Genomic DNA, 18,954 nt, shown 5'->3' with positions numbered 1-18,954 from the left:
CATACAAGGGAATCCCCATAAGGTTAACAGCTGATCTCTCAGCAGAAACTCTGCAAGCCAGGAGGGAGTGGCAAGACATATTTAAAGTGATGAAAGGGAAACACCTACACCCAAGATGACTGTACCCAGCAAGGATCTCATTCAGATTCGACAGAGAAATTAAAGGCATTACAGACAAGTAAAAGCTAAGAGAATTCAGCACCACCACCTCAGCTTTATAACAAATGCTAAAGGAACTTCTCTAGGCAGGAAACACAAGAGAAGGAAAAGACCTACAATAACAAACCCAAAACAATTAAGAAAATGGTAATAGGAACATACATATCGATAACTACCTTAAATGTAACTGGATTAAATGCTCCAACCAAAAGACACAGACTGGCTAAATGGATCCAAAAACAATACCATTATATATGCTGTCTACAAGAGACCCACTTCAGACCTAGGGACACAAACAGACTGAAAGGGAGGGAATGGAAAAAGATATGCCGTGCAAATGGAAATCAAGAGAAAGCTGGAGTAGCAATTCTCATATCAGACAAAATAAACTTTAAAATAAAGACTATTACAAGAGACAAGGAAGGACACTACATAATGATCAAGGGATCAATCCAAGAAGAAGATATAACAATTGTAAATATATATGCACCCAACATAGGAGCACCTCAATACATAAGGCAAATGCTAACAGCCATAAAAGGGGAAATCGACAGTAACACAATCATGCTAGGGGACTTTAACAACCCACTTTCACCAATAGACAGATCATCCAAACAGAAAATAAATAAGGAAACACAAGCTTTAAATGTTACATTAAATAAGATGGAATTAATTGATATTCATAGGGCATTCCATCCAAAAACAACAGAATACACTTTCTACTCAAGTGCTCATGGAACATTCTCCAGGATAGATCATATCTTGGGTCACAAATCAAGCCTTGGTAAATTTAAGAAAATTGAAATTGTATCAAGTACCTTTTCTGACCACAACGCTATGAGAATAGGTATCAATTACAGGAAAATAATCTGTAAAAAATACACATGGAGGCTAAACAATACACTACTAAATAACCAAGAGATCACTGAAGAAATCAAAGAGGAAATCAAAAACTACCTAGAAACAAATGACAACGAAAACACAATGACCCAAAACCTGTGGGATGCAGCAAAAGCAGTTCTAAGAGGGAAGTTTATAGCAGTACAATCCTACCTCAAGAAACAAGAAACAACTCAGATAAACAAACTAACCTTACACCTACATCAGTTAGAGAAAGAAGTGCCAACATCCCCAAAGTTAGCAGAAGGAAAGAAATCATAAAAATCAGCTCAGAAACAAATGAAAAATAAATGAAGGAAACAACAGCAAAGATCAAAAAAACTAAAAGGTGGTTCTTTGACAAGATAAACAAAATTGATCAACCATTAGCCAGACTCATAAAGAAAAAAAAGGAGAAGACGCAAATCAATAAAATTAGAAATAAAAAAGGAGAAGTAACCACTGATACTACAGAAATATAAAGGATCATGAGAGATTACTACAAGCAACTCTATGCCAATAAAATGGACAACCTGGAGGAAACAGACAAATACTTAGAAAAGCACAACCTTCCAAGACTGAACCCAGAAGAAACATAAAATATAAACAGACCAATCACAAGCACAGAAATTGAGACTGTGATTAAAACTCTTCCAACAAACAAAAGCGCAGAACCAGATGGCTTCACGGGCGAATTCTAGCAAACATTTGGAGAAGAGCTAACACCTATCCTTCTCAAACTCTTCCAAAATATAGCAGAGGGAGGAACACTCCCAAACTCATTCTACACGGCCACCGTCACCCTGATACCAAAACCAGACAAAGATGTCACAAAGAAAGAAAACTACAGGTCAATATCACTGATGAACACAGATGCAAAAATCCTCAACAAAATACTAGCAAACAGAAACCAACAGCACATTAAAAGGATCATACACCATGGTCAAGTGGGTTTTATCCCAGGGATGCAAGGATTCTTCAATATATGCAAATCAATCAATGTGATACACCATATTAACAAATTGAAGGAGAAAAACCATATGATCATCTCAATAGATGCAGAAAAAGCTTTCGACAAAATTCAATGCCCAATTATGATAAAAAACACTCCAGAAAGTAGGCATAGAGGGAACTTACCTCAACTTAATAAATGCCATATATGACAAACCCACAGCCAATATCATTCTCAATGGTGAAAAACTGAAAGAATTTCCTCTAACATAAGGAACAAGACAGGGTTGTCCACTCTCTCCATTATTATTCGACATAGTTTTGGAAGCACACAGCATTCAGAGAAAAAAAAAGAAATTTAAGTAATCCAAATCAGAAAAGAAGTAAAGCTGTCACTGTTTGCAGGTGACATGATACTATACCTTAGAGAATCCTAAAGATGCTACCAGAAAACTTCTAGAGCTAATCAATGAATTTGGTAAAGTAGTAGCATACAAAATTAATGCACACAAATCTCTTGCATTCCTATACACTAATGTTGAAAAATCTGAAAAATCTGAGAAATTAAGGAAACACTCCCATTTACCATTACAACAAAAAGGAGAAAATATATAGGGATAAACCTACCTATGCAGACAAAAGACCTGTATGCAGAAAACTATAAGACACTGATGAAAGCAATTAAAGATGATGCAAACAGATGGAGAGATATACCATGTTCTTGGATTGGAAGAATCAACATTGTGAAAATGACGATACTACCCAGAGCAATGTACAGGTTCAATGCAATCCCTATCAAAGTACCCATGGCGTTTTTCACAGAAGGAGAACAAAAAATTTCACAATTTCTGTGGAAACACAAAAGACCCCAAATAGCCAAAGCAGTCTTGAGGGAAAAAAACGGAGCTGGAGAAATCAGACTCCCTGACTTCAGACTATACTACAAAGCTACAGTAATCAAGACAGTATGGTACTGGCACAAAAACAGAAATACAGATCAATGGAACAGGAGAGAAAGCCCAGAGATAAACCCACACATATATTGTCACCTTATTTTTGATAAAGGAGGCAAGAATATAAAATGGAGAAAAGACAGCCCCTTCAAAAAGTGGTGCTGGGAAAACTGGACAGCTACATGTAAAAGAATGAAATTAGAACACTCCCTAACACCATACACAAAAATAAACTCAAATGGATTAAAGACCTAAATGTAAGGCTAGCCACTATAAAACTCTTAGAGGAAAACATAGGCAGAACTCCCTATCATATAAATCACAGCAAGATCCTTTTTGACCCACCTCCTAGAGAATGGAAATAAGGACAAAAATAAACAAATGGGAAATAATGAAATTTAAAAGCTTTTGCATAGCAAAGGAAACCGTAAACAAGATGTAAAGCCAACCCTCAGAATTGGAGAAAATATTTGGAAATGAAGCAACTGACAAAGGACTAATCTCCAAAATTTACAAGCAGCTCATGCAGCTCAATAGCAAGAAATCAAACAACCCACTCCAAAGATGGGCAGAAGACCTAAATCGACATTTCTCCAAAGAAGATATACAGACTGCCAACAAACACATGAAAGGATGCTCAACATCCCTAATCATTAGAGAAATGCAAGTCAAAACTACAATGAGGTATCACCTCATTCCAGTCAGAATGGCCCTCATCCAAAAATCTACAAACAATAAATGCTGGAGAGGGTGTAGAGAAAAGGGAACCCTCTTGCACTGCTGGTGGGAATGTAAATTGATACAGCCACTATGGAGAACAGTATGGAGGTTCCTTAAAAACCTAAAAGTAGAACTGTCATACGACCCAACAATCCCACTACAGGGCATATACCCTGAGAAGGCCATAAGTCAAAAAGAGTCATGTAACACAATGTTCATTGCAGCTCTATTTTCAATAGCCAGGACATGGAAGCAACCTAAGTGTCCATCAACAGATGAATGGGTAAAGAAGATATGGCAAATATATAATGGAATATTACTCAGCCATAAATACAAACGAAATTGAGTTATTTGTAGTGATGTGGATGGACCTAGAATCTGTCATACACAGTGAAGTAAGTTCGAAAGAGAAAAACAAATACCGTATGCTAACACATATATAGGAATCTAAAAATATGTGTGTGTGTATATATATATATATATATATATATGGTCCTGAAGAATCTAGGGCCAGGACAGGAATAAAGATGCAGATGTAGAGAATGGACTTGAGGACAGAGGAGGTGGAAGGGTAAGCTGGCACGAACTGAGAGAGTGGCATGGACATATATACACTACCAAACATAAACTAGATAGCTAGTGGGAAGCAGCCGCATAGAACAGGGAGATCAGCTCAGTGCTTTGTAACCACCTAGAGGTGTGGGATAGGGAGGGTGGGAGGGAGGGAGACACAAGAGGGAGGGGATATGGGGATATAGGTATACATATAGCTGATTAACTTTGTTATACAGCAGAAAGTAACACAACATTGTAAAGCAATTACACTCCAATAAAGATGTTAAAAACCACATTTTATGTTACTAGATGAGAATTTGTTAGCCTGAAAAGATGTCCGTTAATAAGCTGATGTACATTTGGTTTTTCTGCAAATTAATTTAAAGGTTAAATGTACTTCTGAACAGTATCAGATTGATGTATATGGATATATGAAAAATAACTCAGCCTCATGAGCAAGCCAGTAATTCTTCAATATGGTAAACAAAGTTCTTATGGATTTGGCCCTATCTCACTTAATTCACCTCCCTTCCCTCAGGCACAAAGATGTTCATTAAAAAATAATGAAATTAATTTATCCAAAGCTATGTAGTGCTTTGTACATATATCGGGAACATTAATAATAAAATTAAGTTTTGTGGATAGCTAGTTCTATGGTAATCCTTGCTTTACATGCATTATCTTATTTGATCTACACAGTGATCCTATAAAGGATAATATTGTCTTTATTTTTGAGATTAGGAAACAGACTAGCAAAGATGCTTAAATTGGCTCTACTAGTAAGCAGAGAACCTAGAATATAAATAGCATCAAATATGGCCTTCAATAGTCACATATTTCAGAAACTTGTATACAGACATATGATTGGCTGTTATCAACCTTTAACATAATCTTTTTTTTTCCTTTAAATACTGCCAACATTCTTCCTACTCTTTATTCACGATTATGGATATAGGAAACAAATTTATTTAATAATTAATAAATATTACGTTTAGTGGTATTACAGAGAACTACAGTCTATGGTGGATACCCAAACACTGAATAAACGTGGGTGAACATTAGTAGATAGTATTTGAATAAGTAACAGTCATATCTCCCCGCAAGGTTAACAGCACTACCAGAATCACATGAAGAAATTGCTAACTTAAGCATTTGTTTTGCTTCCCAAATCTGTTATTTTTTGTAACACCACTCACAGAATTTGTATAAGGTATATGATGCATGTAAATGTATTGATATTTATTTTATTTGCAAGAATGACTCACTGTTAGCAGCAGATGGGGTCATGAACACACACCTATAACATGGCAACAGCTACAAGCAACATGGGCTGATTGGATGGTGACCACTTCTCTCTTGACTTCAACCTTCAGCTCCACGTGTCAGCAAAACCTTACAGGGCAAAGCTCAATGGAATTCTGGCACAGACATGGTAAATCAGGGCAAGTGCAACTAACTCCTGTAACAGGACTAGCTCGTGCTCACTGATTGCCAGTCTCCTGCCGGCTGTGGCCGACCTCTGATGCATCCTTTGCCTTCTACCCTCTTCCCAGCGCTGACTAGTTCCCATTCACTTGGTGAGACCTCCTGAGCTCTGAATGCTGCTTCCCTCCAGCTGTTCCTTCTCAGGCTTCCCCCACACACTTCCCTGCCTTACCTACTGCCTACCTGGCCTTGGTGCCCCTGCTTAACTCCAAGACATGAGCACTGCCAGCTCCCATTTCCATTGATGCCCTGTGTAACACACTGATGATAACTCACCTTACCTATGGGCCTTAATGGAAAATACATATATAAATAATATCTTAGGAAAAGGAACCCTCCTACGCTGTTGGTGGGAATGTAAATTGGTGCAGCCACTATGGAAAACAGTATGAGGTTCCTCAAAAAATTAAAAATAAGAGTTACCATATAATCTAGCAATCTCACTCCTGGGCATATATTCAGAGAAAACTCTAATTTGAAAAGATACATGCACCCCAAAGTTCACAGCAACACTGTTTACAGTTGTCAAGACATGGAAGCAATCTAAATGTCCATCAACAGAGGAATGGACAAAGAAGATGTGGTACATATATACAATGGAATATTACTCAGCCATAAAAAAGAATGAAATAATACCATTTGCAGCAACATGGATGGACCTCGAGATTACTATACTAAGTGAATGAATTCAAAAAAAGACAAATATCATTTGATATCACTTATATGTGGAATCTAAAATATGATACAAATGAACTTATTTACAAAACAGAAACAGACTCACAGACATTGAAAACAAACTTATAGTTACCAAAGGGGAAAGGAGGGGGGATAAATTAGGGGTTTGGGATTAACAGATACAAACTACTATATACACAATAGATAAACAAGGACCTACTGTATAGCACAGGAAACTATATTCAATATCTTGTAATAAACCATAATAGAAAAGAAAAAAGCAATAGCTTAAATCTATATATTGAGATAAAATACTTCATATATGATCTCAATTTCATGACACCTCTGAGAGACGAAGATGATGGCAGACTTTATTTTCTCCATCTTAAGATGAGAAAATGGATGCATATGGAAAGTGTGATAAATTTCAATGGTCAGCTTTTCATAGGGCTGGACTGGTACCAGTGTTCCTTTTTTATTCTTTGAATAGATATTTGAATGCCTACTAGTGACAGGCACCTAATGCAGTTTTTATTTCATTGCTTTATATTCCCTAGGAGGGAATGTGCTTATATTAGTGGTGAAGAATAACATTCTACCACTATAATATTTGAACCAGATATTCGTAACAAGAGGTTATGGAGGTAGTCTGTGTTGGTTGAATGTTATTTAGAAAGCATTAATCATATATGAGCACTTTCATTAATTGTTTCTTAATGATTGATGCTAAGAGCTGATTCATCCACCTTTACAGCCCAGAGAAGAAGGCATGGGGCACTGTCAGAGACAGGCACGTGGAGCACTTTGCAGCTTTTTTTTTTTCCACAACTCACACACACACACTGTATTTTATTTTTACCAGAGATAAATCAACTGACACCAAGCATTGTAAATGGATGACCACAACAAAAGCAACAATGTTGCAATTAGCAAACACGAAACACACTCATACTATGTCATAATACTGACATTCAGTCCAGCAATCCTCCACTGTAACAGCTCCTTTACTTTGCAGTGAAAACTGATTTGTATATTTTTTGCCCCTGAGTCCTTGTGGGATTTTTTTTTATTCAAACAGAAAGTCACAAAAATTATAATCATCCTCATCAGTTCACTCAGTCCCATGTAATTAATTTTTTTTCATCTTGATCTTTTGTTGGCACTTTTATGAATTCATCAGTTTTCCCTTAGAGTTCTGAAAATGCTTATTCATTCAGTTCAGCAGTATATTCAGTTACCAGAAACCTGTACTTGTCAGAGTTTTTTCCATGAATTCCTTGAAGATGAAACCCTTTTATAGGAACATTTTTGCAAAAGCATCAGAGTACACCCAGAACTGTCTGTAAATGACAAAAGACTTAAAAATGACCACGGTTAAAAGATTTGGTGAAAGTTCATAATAATGCAATTGACAAGGAAATTTAGTTATTTCTGGGATACACATTTTAAAGTAATAACTAGAATTATGACTTATAACATTATACCAGAACATATAAGATTTTTAGAAATTTCATGTAATGTCTGAAACATTTATCTTAACATATTTCCATACAAATAACCCAAAGAAAGTTTAGCATTAGTTGTTTTCTTGTTGTTTATTTTTTTATACTGCAGGTTCTTATTAGCCATCAATTTTATACACATCAGTGTATACATAACATAATCTTTATGAAAACATTTATATTGTGTGAAAATGCAAATAATGTTGAGTAAATATACCAAAAGTTAAATTTTACATAATTCTCACTATGTCCATACATTTATTGTAATAAATGCTAGTATTCACTAGTAACATGAATTACAGAAAAAAAAACATATCCGCAAATTAGCAATGTCATGTAAGAAAAAAATCTATAAAATCTAAAGTAGGATTTTTTAAAAAGTATAGGATGCCAGAATTTACACTTCCATCCATGAAGTGCTAATTGATATAGGCATTGCCCTTCTGTCATAAAAACTGGAAAACCAGAGAAAAATATATGAATAAGTGATTTTAAGACATTGCACAACTGGTAGTGCAGGACTGTGATTTCTGAGAAAGGGAAATCAAACAAGATGAGCCCTATGGTTCGCACACCCTGTCTCCTAAAGGCATGTTCAAGGTCGCAGTGCAGAAGAGGGAAACCAAGCAGAGTCCTGGGGCTTTGCTGAGTTGAGACAGCTGTCAGGGATTGAGGAATCCAAAGTGGCTAGAATTTGTAAGTAGAGTATTGGAGAGGAATGAGCTGCACAGAGAGAAACTTCACAACGCTAGAGAAACACCAGAGAAGAGTAGGCCGAATACTTGACTGTACAGTGTGGTTATTACGGTTACAGGAACTGCCCATCACATTACAGTGAGTCAGATTCTACCTCCTTGGAATTTGCCCTTGGACAAAAACATTTGTCCTCTCTGCTCCTCAGATAGGTTTTATTAGTAAAGTGAGGATAAAACTAACTTTATCTCTCTGAAAAGATTGGTAAAAGTGTGAGACTTTTTTTCCTTCTAGTATTTTATAAAATTTTTAAAGGTTACACTCCATTTACAGTTAATTACAAACTATTGGCTGTATTTTCCATGTTGTACAATACATCCCTGTAGCCTGTCTTACACCCAATAGTTTGTAGCTGTTAATCCCCTACCCCTAGCTTGCTCCTCCCCTCCCCGGACTGGTAACCACTAGTTTCTTCTCTATATCTGTGTCTACTTCTCTATATCTGGTGCTTTTTGTTATATTCACTAGTTTGTTGTATTTTTTAGATTCCACATATAAGAGATATCATACAGTATTTGTCTTTCTCTAACTTATTTGACCTAGCATAATACCCTCCAAGTCCATCCATGTTGCTGCAAATGGCAAAATTTCATGCTTTTTTTTTAACATCTTTATTGGAGTATAATTGCTTTACAATGGTGTGTTAGTTTCTGCTGTATAACAAAGTTAATCAGCTATATGTATACATATATCCCCATATCTCCTCCCTCTTGTGTCTCCCTCCCTCCCTCCCTCCCTATCCCACCCCTCTAGGTGAACACAAAGCACCGAGCTGATCTCCCTGTTCTATGTGGCTGCTTCCCATTAGCCATCTATTTTACATTTGGTAGTGTATATATGTCCATGCCACTCTCTCAGTTCATCCCAGCTTACCCTTCCCCCTCCCCTTGTCCTCAAGTCCATTCTCTACGTCTTTATTCCTGTCCTGCCCGTAGTTTCTTCTTCAGTTTTTTTTTTTTTTTTAGATTCCATATATATGTGTTAGCTTACAGTATTTTTCTCTTTCTGACTTACTTCACTCTGTATGACAGACTCTAGGTCCATCCACCTCACTACAAATAATAACTCAATTTCGTTTCTTTTTATGGCTGAGTAATATTCCATTGTATATATGTGCCACATCTTCTTTACCCATTCATCTGTCGATGGACACTTAGGTTGCTTCCATGTCCTGGCTATTGAAAATAGAGCTGCAATGAACATTGTGTTACATGATTCTTTTCGATTTATGGTTTTCTCAGGGTATATGCCCAGTAGTGGGATTGCTGGGTCGTATGATACTTAGTTCTATTTTTAGTTTTTTAAGGAACCTCCATACTGTTCTCCATAGTGGCTGTATCAATTTACATTCCCACCAACAGTGCAAGAGGGTTCCCTTTTCTCCACACCCTCTCCAGCATTTATTGTTTCTAGATTTTTTGATGATGGCCATTCTGACTGCTGTGTGGTGATACCTCATTGTAGTTTTGATTTGCATTTCTCTAATGATTAGTGATGTTGAGCATTCTTTCATGTGTTTGTTGGCAATCTGTGTATCTTCTTTGGAGAAATATCTATTTAGGTATTCTGCCCATCTTTGGAGTGGGTTGTTTTTTTTTGATATTGAGCTGCATGAGCTGCTTGTATATTTTGGAGATTAATCCTTTGTCAGTATCTTTGTTTGCAAATATTTTTCTCCCATTCTGTGGGTTGTCTTTTCACCGTGTTTATGGTTTCCTTTGCTGTGCAAAAGCTTTGAAGTTTCATTAGGTCCCATTTGTTTATTTTTGTTCTTATTTCCATTTCTCTAGGAGGTGGGCCAAAAAAGGATATTGCTGTTATTTATGCCATAGAGTGTTCTGTCTATGTTTTCCTCTAAGAGTTTTATACTGTCTGGCCTTACATTTAGGTCTTTAATCCATTTTGAGTTTATTTTTGTGTATGGTGTTAGGGAGTGTTCTAATTTCATTCTTTTACATGTAGCTGTCCAGTTTTATTTGTGGTCTTTTTGATGATATCCATTCTGACAGGTGTGAGGGGACATCTCACTGTAGTTTTGATTTGCATTTCCCCGATGATTAGTGATGTTAAGCATCTTTTCATGTGCCTGTTGGCCATCTGCATTTCCTCTTTGGAAAAATGTCTGTTCAGTTCTTCTGCCCAACTTTTAATCAGGTTGTTTGCTGTTGAGTTGTATGAGTTGTTCATATATGTTGGATATTAATCCCATATCAGTAATATCATTTGCAAATATTTTCTCCCATTCAGTAGGTTGCCTTTTTGTTTTGTTGATGGTTTCCTTTGCTGTGCAAAAGCTTTTAAGTTTAATTAGGTATCATTTGTTTATTTTTGCTTTATTTCCTTTACTTTAGGAAACAGATCCAAAAAAATATTGCTGCGATTTGTGTCAAAGAGTGTTCTGCCTATGTTTTCCTCTAGGGGTTTTATAGTATCTGGTCTTCCATTTAGGTCTTTATCCCATTTTCAATTTATTTTTGTGTATTGTGTTGGATAATGTTCTAATTTCATTCTTTTACATACAGCTGTCCAGTTTTCCCAGAACTACTTACTGAAGAGACTGTCTTCTCTCCATTGTATATTCTTGCCTGCTTTGTGGTAGATTAATTGACCATGAGTGCATGGGTTCATTTCTGGATGATCTATTCTGTCCCATTTTTCTTTTATTTTACTTCTTTCTTTCTTTCTTTCTATCTATTTATTTATTTATTTATTTATTTATGGCTGGATTGGGTCTTCATTGCTGCATGCGGGCTTTCTCTAGTTGCAGCGAGTGGGGGCTGCTCTTCATTGCGGTGCGCGGGCTCCTCATTGCAGTGGTTTCTCTTGTTGCATACCATGGACTCTACGCATGTGAGCTTCAGTAGCTGTGGCACGCAGGCTCAGTAGTTGTGGCTTGCTGGCTCCAGAGCGCAGGGTCAGCAGTTGTGGCTCACGGGTTTAGTTGCTCTGCAGCATGTGAGATCTTCCTGGACCAGGGCTCGAACCCGTGTCCCCTGCATTGGCAGGTGGATTCTTAACCACTGCACCACCACGGAAATCCCAATTCTGTCCCATTTTTCTATGTGTCTGTTTGTGCCAAAACCATGATTACTGTAGCTTTGTAGTATAGTCTGAAGTCAGGGAGTGTAATTCCTCCAGCTCTGTTCTTCCTTCTTGAGATTGTTTTGTATACAGCCCTCTTCTTCTCTTGTTCTTGGAGAGAAGAAGAGGTTGCTGGATACACATCCTTGAAGTTTGAGAGTGCCCATATGTAGAGATTAGTACTTGCTTCTTTCCTGAAACTTCTGAAGGGGGAGGTTCACTGGAGTATCCCATGCCTTGGGGGGAACTGTGAAGAGCTATAGTAGGGCTGTTTTCAGGGATGAAGAAAATGGGGGCACCCCTCATTCCAGGCCCTTGAGCCCTCAGTGACCTCCAAAGACCCCAGTGGTTACTGTGGCTTCAGGCAACATGGAGGGTGGGAAACCTGGGGCACAGGAATCCTTGGCCCTTATCAGGGCCTCTGACATTAGACTGAACCAGAACAAGCCTGGAGATATTTCTCTCCTTGACTCCAAGTTAACAGAGCCATAGTTTAGTCGGTCCTGGGAGAAAGGAGGATATTTGAAAAGGATATATGATTGGAATTTCAAGTGGGACTGGATTCTGGCAGTTCCCCAAAAAGTTAAACATAGAGTTGCTGTATGACCCAGCATTCTACTCTGTATACCCAAGAGAAATAAAAATGTATGTCTATACAATATGTAAACATGAGTGTTCGTAGCAGCATTATTCGTTAATAGCCAAAAAGTGGAAAGAGCTTAACTGTCCAGCAGTTGGTGAATGGACCAATAAACTGTGTTCTATCTATATAATGGAATATAATTCAGCTTTAAAAAGGAATGAAGTACTGATACATGCTACAATATGGATGAACCTAGAAAACATCATGCTAAGTGAAAGAAGCACACATTGTATAATTCCATTTATATGAAATGGTCCTAATAGACAAATCCATAGAGACAGAAAATAATGAGTGGTTGCCTAGGACTGGGATTATGGAGGGAGGTAGATGGATGACTGATAAAGTGTATGAGGTTTCATTTCAGGATGATGAAAATGTTTTTAAGTTGACTGTAATGATTGTTACACAACTCTGTACATATACTAAAATCCATTGAATGGTACACTTTAAATGGGTGAATTGTATGGTATGTAAATTATATCTGAAAATGCTGTTAGAAAACATGGAACTGGACTGAGTCATAATAAATGACCAGCAAATTATGAAACAAAAGACTGGTAGAGGGTATTGAACACTCCTTTTCTCATCAGGTTCTCTGGTTGAAATGTAAACTCCAGGAAGGCAAGGACTTTGCTTTTTTCATTTCTGTGTTCACTGTGCCTAGAACTGTGCCTGACACATAACAGGAGAGTAGTAAATACTTATTGAATTAACTAATAAACTAGGATATTGAAAATAAAACACTTTAATGTCTAGCACTGGATTCAGTGAATATTCTGTAACTAGAAAAGGCAAATAGCATCAAAAGTTTCTTCAATTAACTTGAATGGAAATAGACTCTGCCATAGAACCCATGAGTTTTCAGAGTTTGGGAATACCTCAGTACTCCCAAAGGAGTAAAGGAAAGCCATTTTGCCTTGCCATCTTCTGCCTTCATGGGCCAAGATCATCTGTAAAAGCTTCCAGAGGCCACATCAGAGAGAAGAAAAAAAGAGGGTTGCAGTTAGTTAAGGACAGATTTCTTCAAAGGTGCTTCTCTATAGGCATTTTCAAATGTAAAATATATGGAGTAATTGTATATTTTGTTGTTTTTTTTAGTAAATATACCATAAAATTCTGTAAAGAGAACTTCTACCTTTTTTTTTTTTTTTTTTTTTTTTTTGCGGTACGCGGGCCTCTCACTGTTGTGGCCTCTCCCGTTGCGGAGCACAGGCTCCAGATGCGCAGGCTCAGCGGCCATGGCTCACGGGCCCAGCCGCTCCGCGGCATGTGGGATCTTCCCAGACCCGGCACGAACCCGTGTCCCCTGCATAGGCAGGCGGACTCTCAACCACCACGCCACCAGGGAAGCCCAGAACTTCTACCTTTTTTAAGACCTCACTTTTCTTTTTTTCTGTCACAATACTGTATGTAGTTATCACCAAAGCTGCTTATGGTTTATTTCAATCATATCTATTTTCTCTCTCTTTCTTCCTCTTCTCTCTCTCTCTCTTCCTCTTCTCTCTCTCTCTCTCTCTCACAGTGTAGGATGGGAGTGCAGGACGGGATTCTGCATAGCATGTAGACATTGCCACACACAGCAAGACTGAATGGTGCTGACCGATGGGTCTCTCCTGATATCTACTAATAATCAAGCACTGCCACTTGAGCACTGCCAATGTTCTTTTCCCGGCCAAAGCCTCACAGTTTTAGTTTTGTAAATACAGAAATCAGTTAGATCAAAATTAATGAGATTTTGCTGCATTTACAAGCAATACCAGTAGTAACAGCTGAATCAATCACAGAGCCTGTGTCAGCCGTCAAGATGAACAAAATAAACAACGTGTCTTATCTCTCCAATTAGAATCTCTGAGGTGAAAGCTCATCAGTTAGAACAGGTACATGGTATCTAGCTCTAGACATACTGCATTTTCACCTCTCTCTCTTTCCTCTTTGAGGCCTGGCCTTGCTGTTTCTTCCTCCTGTAAACCCTCAGGTTTTCCTTCCCACAGGAGAGTCAGGAAATATTCACCAACCACTGTCCTGCTCTAGCTCTCCAGCATTCAAAATCAAACACAAGAGTATTCAAAATTGGCAAACCAAAAACAAAATAAAACCAGTATTATATTTATATACAGTTATATAAAAATATAAATAACTAATTAATGTCTTCATCACTGATATTGACATTTTCCTTTAATAAATTAACATCAGTACTTCATTGATCTACTGGGTTCGTTTGTCATAGTGTAAAATTACTATGTAAACAAGTTTTTGTTTGATGGCATTTGCTATGAGTTGCTATGGGTGGGTGGGCAAGCTTGCCTGTGATTTAGTTAGGAGGGTCATTTTGCTCTTCACTAAGCTATATCTTCCGCATCTACAAGTAGTAATAGTGATATTCTGGCCTCCAATCTGCTGGTCTTTCTCAATTTTCTCATACTCCAGGTAGGAAAGAGAAGGAGCTATTTATTGGTCTCACTCAGAGACACCAGTAATATGTTTATTATTTGTCATTCCATAAAATGTATTCCCTGCAGAACCAGGTAATGTACTGTGACTGTATTTCCTCTTTTATACAACTTTCCATTTTTCCCGGAGGTAAGAATTTCTGTCTTCATTTTTTCTTACTTATGCATATGCTTTTTACTCTTTCTTTATGCAACGTAAAATCTCTAGATTCCTCTTCCATAAGATAAATTTCATCCAGCAAATTTTTATTCCTCTTATTTTCCTAGAGTCTTCCTTTTGGGGGCCTGAGAGTCTCCTCTTCTAATTTGGACTGGTTACTCTTTAGGCCTATTGCACATTTGTCGTTCTGGAAGCTTCTTTTGGGTCTGTCCAATATGAATTCACTGTTTCTTACTTTTTCCCCAAAACAAACTCTTTATTGAAGTGTAGTTGATTTACAATGTTATGTTAGTTTCAGGTGTATAGCAAAGTGATTCAGTTATACATATACATATATCTATTCTTTTTCAGATTCTTTTTCCCATACAGGTTATTACAAGATATTGAGTATAGTTCCCTGTGCTATACAGTAGGACCTTGTTGGTTATCTATTTTATGTATAGTAGTATGTATGTGTTACTCCCAAATTCCTAAATTATCCCTCCCTGCCTTTTCCTTTTGGTAATCATAAGTTTGTTTTTTATGTCTATGAGTTTATTTCTGTTTTGTATATAAGTTCATTTGTATCATTTTTTTAGATTCTACATATAAGTGATATCATATATTTGTCTTTGACTTACTTCACTTAGTATGATAATCTCTAGATCCATCCATATTGCTGCAAATGGCATTATTTCATTCTTTTTATGACTAATATTCCATTGTATATCTGTACCACATCTTTACCCATTCATCTGTCAATGGACATTTAGGTTGCTTCCGTGTCTTTGCTATTGTAAACAGTGCTGCTATGAGCATTGGGGTGCATGTATTTTTTTTGAATTATGGTTTTCTCCCGATATATGCTGGTCATAGGGTAGTTTTAATTTTTTAAGGAAGCTCCGTACTGTTTTCCATAGTGGCTGCACCAATGTACATTCCCACCAACAGTGTAAGAGGGTTCCCTTTTCTCCAAACTCTCTTCAGCATTTGTTATTTGTAGATTTTTTGATGATGGCCATTCTGACCATTGTGAGGTGATACCTCACTGTAGTTTTCATTTACATTTCTCTATTAATTCGTGATGCTGAGCATCTTTTCATGTGCCTGTTGGCCATCTGTATGTCTTCTTTGCAGAAATTTCTATTTAGGTCTTCTGCCCATTTTTTGATTGGGTTGTATGGTTTTTGGATATTGAGTTGCATGTGCTGTTTGTATATTTTAGATATGAACCCCTTGTCAGTTGCATCATTTGCAAATATTTTCTCCCATTCTATAGGTTGTCTTTTCATTTTGTTTATGGTTTCCTTTGATGTGCAAAAGCTTTTAAGTTTAATTATCTCCCATTTGTTTATTTTTGCTTTTATTTCCATTATCTAGGAGATGAATCCAAAAAAATACTGCTGCGATTTATGTCAAAGAGTATTCTGCCTATGTTTTCCTCTAGGAGTTTTAACAGTATCTGGTCTCCCATTTAGGTCTTTAATCCATTTTGTTTATTTTTGTATATGGTATTAGAGAATGTTCTAAGTTCATTCTTTTACTTGTAGCTGTTCAGTTTTCCCAGCAACAGTCATTGAAGAGACTCTCTTTTCTCCACTGTATATTCTTGCCTCCTTTGTCATAGATTAGGTGACCATAGGTGCATGGGTTTATTTCTGGGCTTTCTCTCCTGTTCCATTGATCTATATTTCTGGTTTTGTGCCAATACCATACTGTTTTGTTTACTGTAGCTTTGTAGTATAGTCTGAAGTTGGGCTGCATGATTCCTCCAGCTCTGTTTTTCTTTCTCAAGATTGTTTTAGCTATTTGGGGACTTTTTTGTTCCCATACAAATTTTGAAATTCTTTGTTCTAGTTCTGTAAAAATGCCTTTGATATTTTGATATGGATTCACTGTTTCTTGAATCTCATTTCTCCCTCATTCTTGGTGTACCTTTTACTTTGGTGGAGTTCATTCTTTAAAATTTTTCTGAAAATAATACCTAGGAGATAAACTTTTCAGACTTCAAATATTGAAAAATTATATATTGTATCATAGCTTTTTCAACCAAGATAGAATGACGATAGAATTTTACACGATAAATTATTTTTAACCATTTTCAAAGTATTTTTCTAGTCTGTTTTATCTTTCACTGTTCTTGTTGAGAAATCCAAAACCATTCAGACTCCTCACCCTCTAATGTTACCTCTTTTTTCACCTGAAATTGCAATAGATGTTGCTGCCTATCCAACATCATTCACCCAAAATTTGTTCAGGTATTTACCCCATCCCCAGTTTCATAAGAGTATCCTGGTTAGTTTAAGACAATCAGCAAATGGTATTCTCTGTCTGCCAATATAGGCCCAGAAATGGGCATGTGACATTAATAACCTCAGCAAACTGAAGGAAAGGACTTAGAGTATATTGGTAGAGAGGGTTCTCACTCTCCTTCTGAATGTGAACTATAAAATTTGTAGCCTTCATTGCTACTGTCAACTATCTTGTGAAAATTAAGGAAACCAAATTTAGGGAGATTCGAAGGAAGAAGGAGGAGGCAGATGGAACTGGGGTCCTTCATGACTTCAATCAAACTTTTGATACTATTACTAGAACCCACTCTACTTCTATACAATCCTCAATCTTTTATTTAGTAAGATAGTTAGTTTGCTTATTATTTAAGCAGGTTTGAGTGAGAATTTTTCTCCTCTGGTTCAAAGCATACTGACTGCTAGAGGAAGCTTTTACAGTTTTCCCTTTTTCCTTAGTACCCTGAAATTTCTTGATGATGTCTCCTAGTTTCAGGCATTTTCCTTCCTTTTGCTTGACATTAATTGCCCCTTTCACTCTAGGAGCTCATATCCTTCAGTTATCAGAAATATGTTATTTTATCATTGTTAATTGCCTTCCTTTTTTTCCTCTGTTTTCTCATTCTGGACTGTCAACATAAAAGGGGCTATAGAGAATTCTTAAATTACTCATTGAAGATTCATGGATAAACTGCAGATAGATTTTTATCCCCTTGAAATTATATGCAAAATACTGTATTTATGTATGCTCTATTTTTCCTGAAAGATAATCTAAAGCTACTTTTTATTTTTATTGTCCCCAGAAAATCTAGTCCTTGAGTGTGACAGGACCATTAGCTTGCAAGAAAATGCAATTGTGAACTGCTGACTGGTTAAAGATGAAGAGGAGGGAACAAAAGATATGGAGAAGGTAATAGTTCCTGGTATAACTCCTGACACTATATGACATGAATGGCTGTTGGATTTGCTTTGTTCAATAAAGAAAAAGGAGGTTAAAAGGTTAACTAGCTATCTGACTGATTTGAAAGACCAAAGAAAAATATCTGATCTGTTATTCTAGTGAATGGACAGCTTTGTGGCTGTCAGTTGAATGTTATTCACTAAATGAATGAGATTTGAGATCTTACTTTAAAGAAAGAAATGAAAGAATCCTCAATAATGGAATTAAATTCACTTTGTGTGCCAAAGTCTCATCTAAGGTTTTATTATACTGTGAGATGTGTCTTCTGATAAGTAATATTCTATGTTTGGCTATGTATTTACTTGAGATTTTAATGGAAAAAAATGAAAATGAAACTTTTAATAGAAAATCCTTGCCATTAGTTTCCAAAACAGCTTCTTAAATTGCTCAGTTTCAAGAATATTTTTGGCAAAGCAATATATTATATAGTAAGTACAATAATAGTTCTAAAACTCCTTAAAATCTTTCACTTTTTTACCATTTAAAATTGCTATTAAGTTAATGTTGGCATCATTTCAAATAAGCCATCTTTAAATAGCTTGCTTTGTATATTTTTTCTTATAAATTTGTTTCATCAAAATGCCATGCTAATGGGCCTGCAGCTGGTTTCATATTGGAACAGCTCAAACAAGAACTCTCTAGTCATTCCCAGAACCACAGAATTATAATTTTTGTAGGAAGAGGTAACTTGCCCCATCAATTATACTCTTCCTATATCTTCAGTCTCTCCCCACTATCCTGGTACTCTTTCCTCAGCTTG

At 36.7% G+C, this 18,954-nt stretch overlaps 1 long non-coding RNA gene across 7 annotated transcripts in view; it reads left to right on the top strand.

Annotated features, from left to right (window-relative positions):
• Positions 1–18,334, top strand: part of LOC307179901 — a 552,143-nt gene extending 533,809 nt beyond the window's left edge. For all 7 annotated transcript variants that reach the window (XR_013825591.1, XR_013825592.1, XR_013825593.1 and 4 more), the window contains one exon: positions 18,037–18,334. This is a non-coding gene — a long non-coding RNA (uncharacterized lncRNA). The remainder of the gene's footprint in view (positions 1–18,036) is intronic.
• The last annotated feature ends 620 nt before the right edge of the window (positions 18,335–18,954 follow it).

This window comes from Stenella coeruleoalba (assembly GCF_951394435.1).
Source record: "Stenella coeruleoalba genome assembly, chromosome: X".
NCBI lineage: Eukaryota > Metazoa > Chordata > Mammalia > Artiodactyla > Delphinidae > Stenella > Stenella coeruleoalba.
The sequence above is the reverse complement of the archived record's forward strand: the minus strand, read 5'-3'. Positions and strand labels throughout refer to the sequence as shown.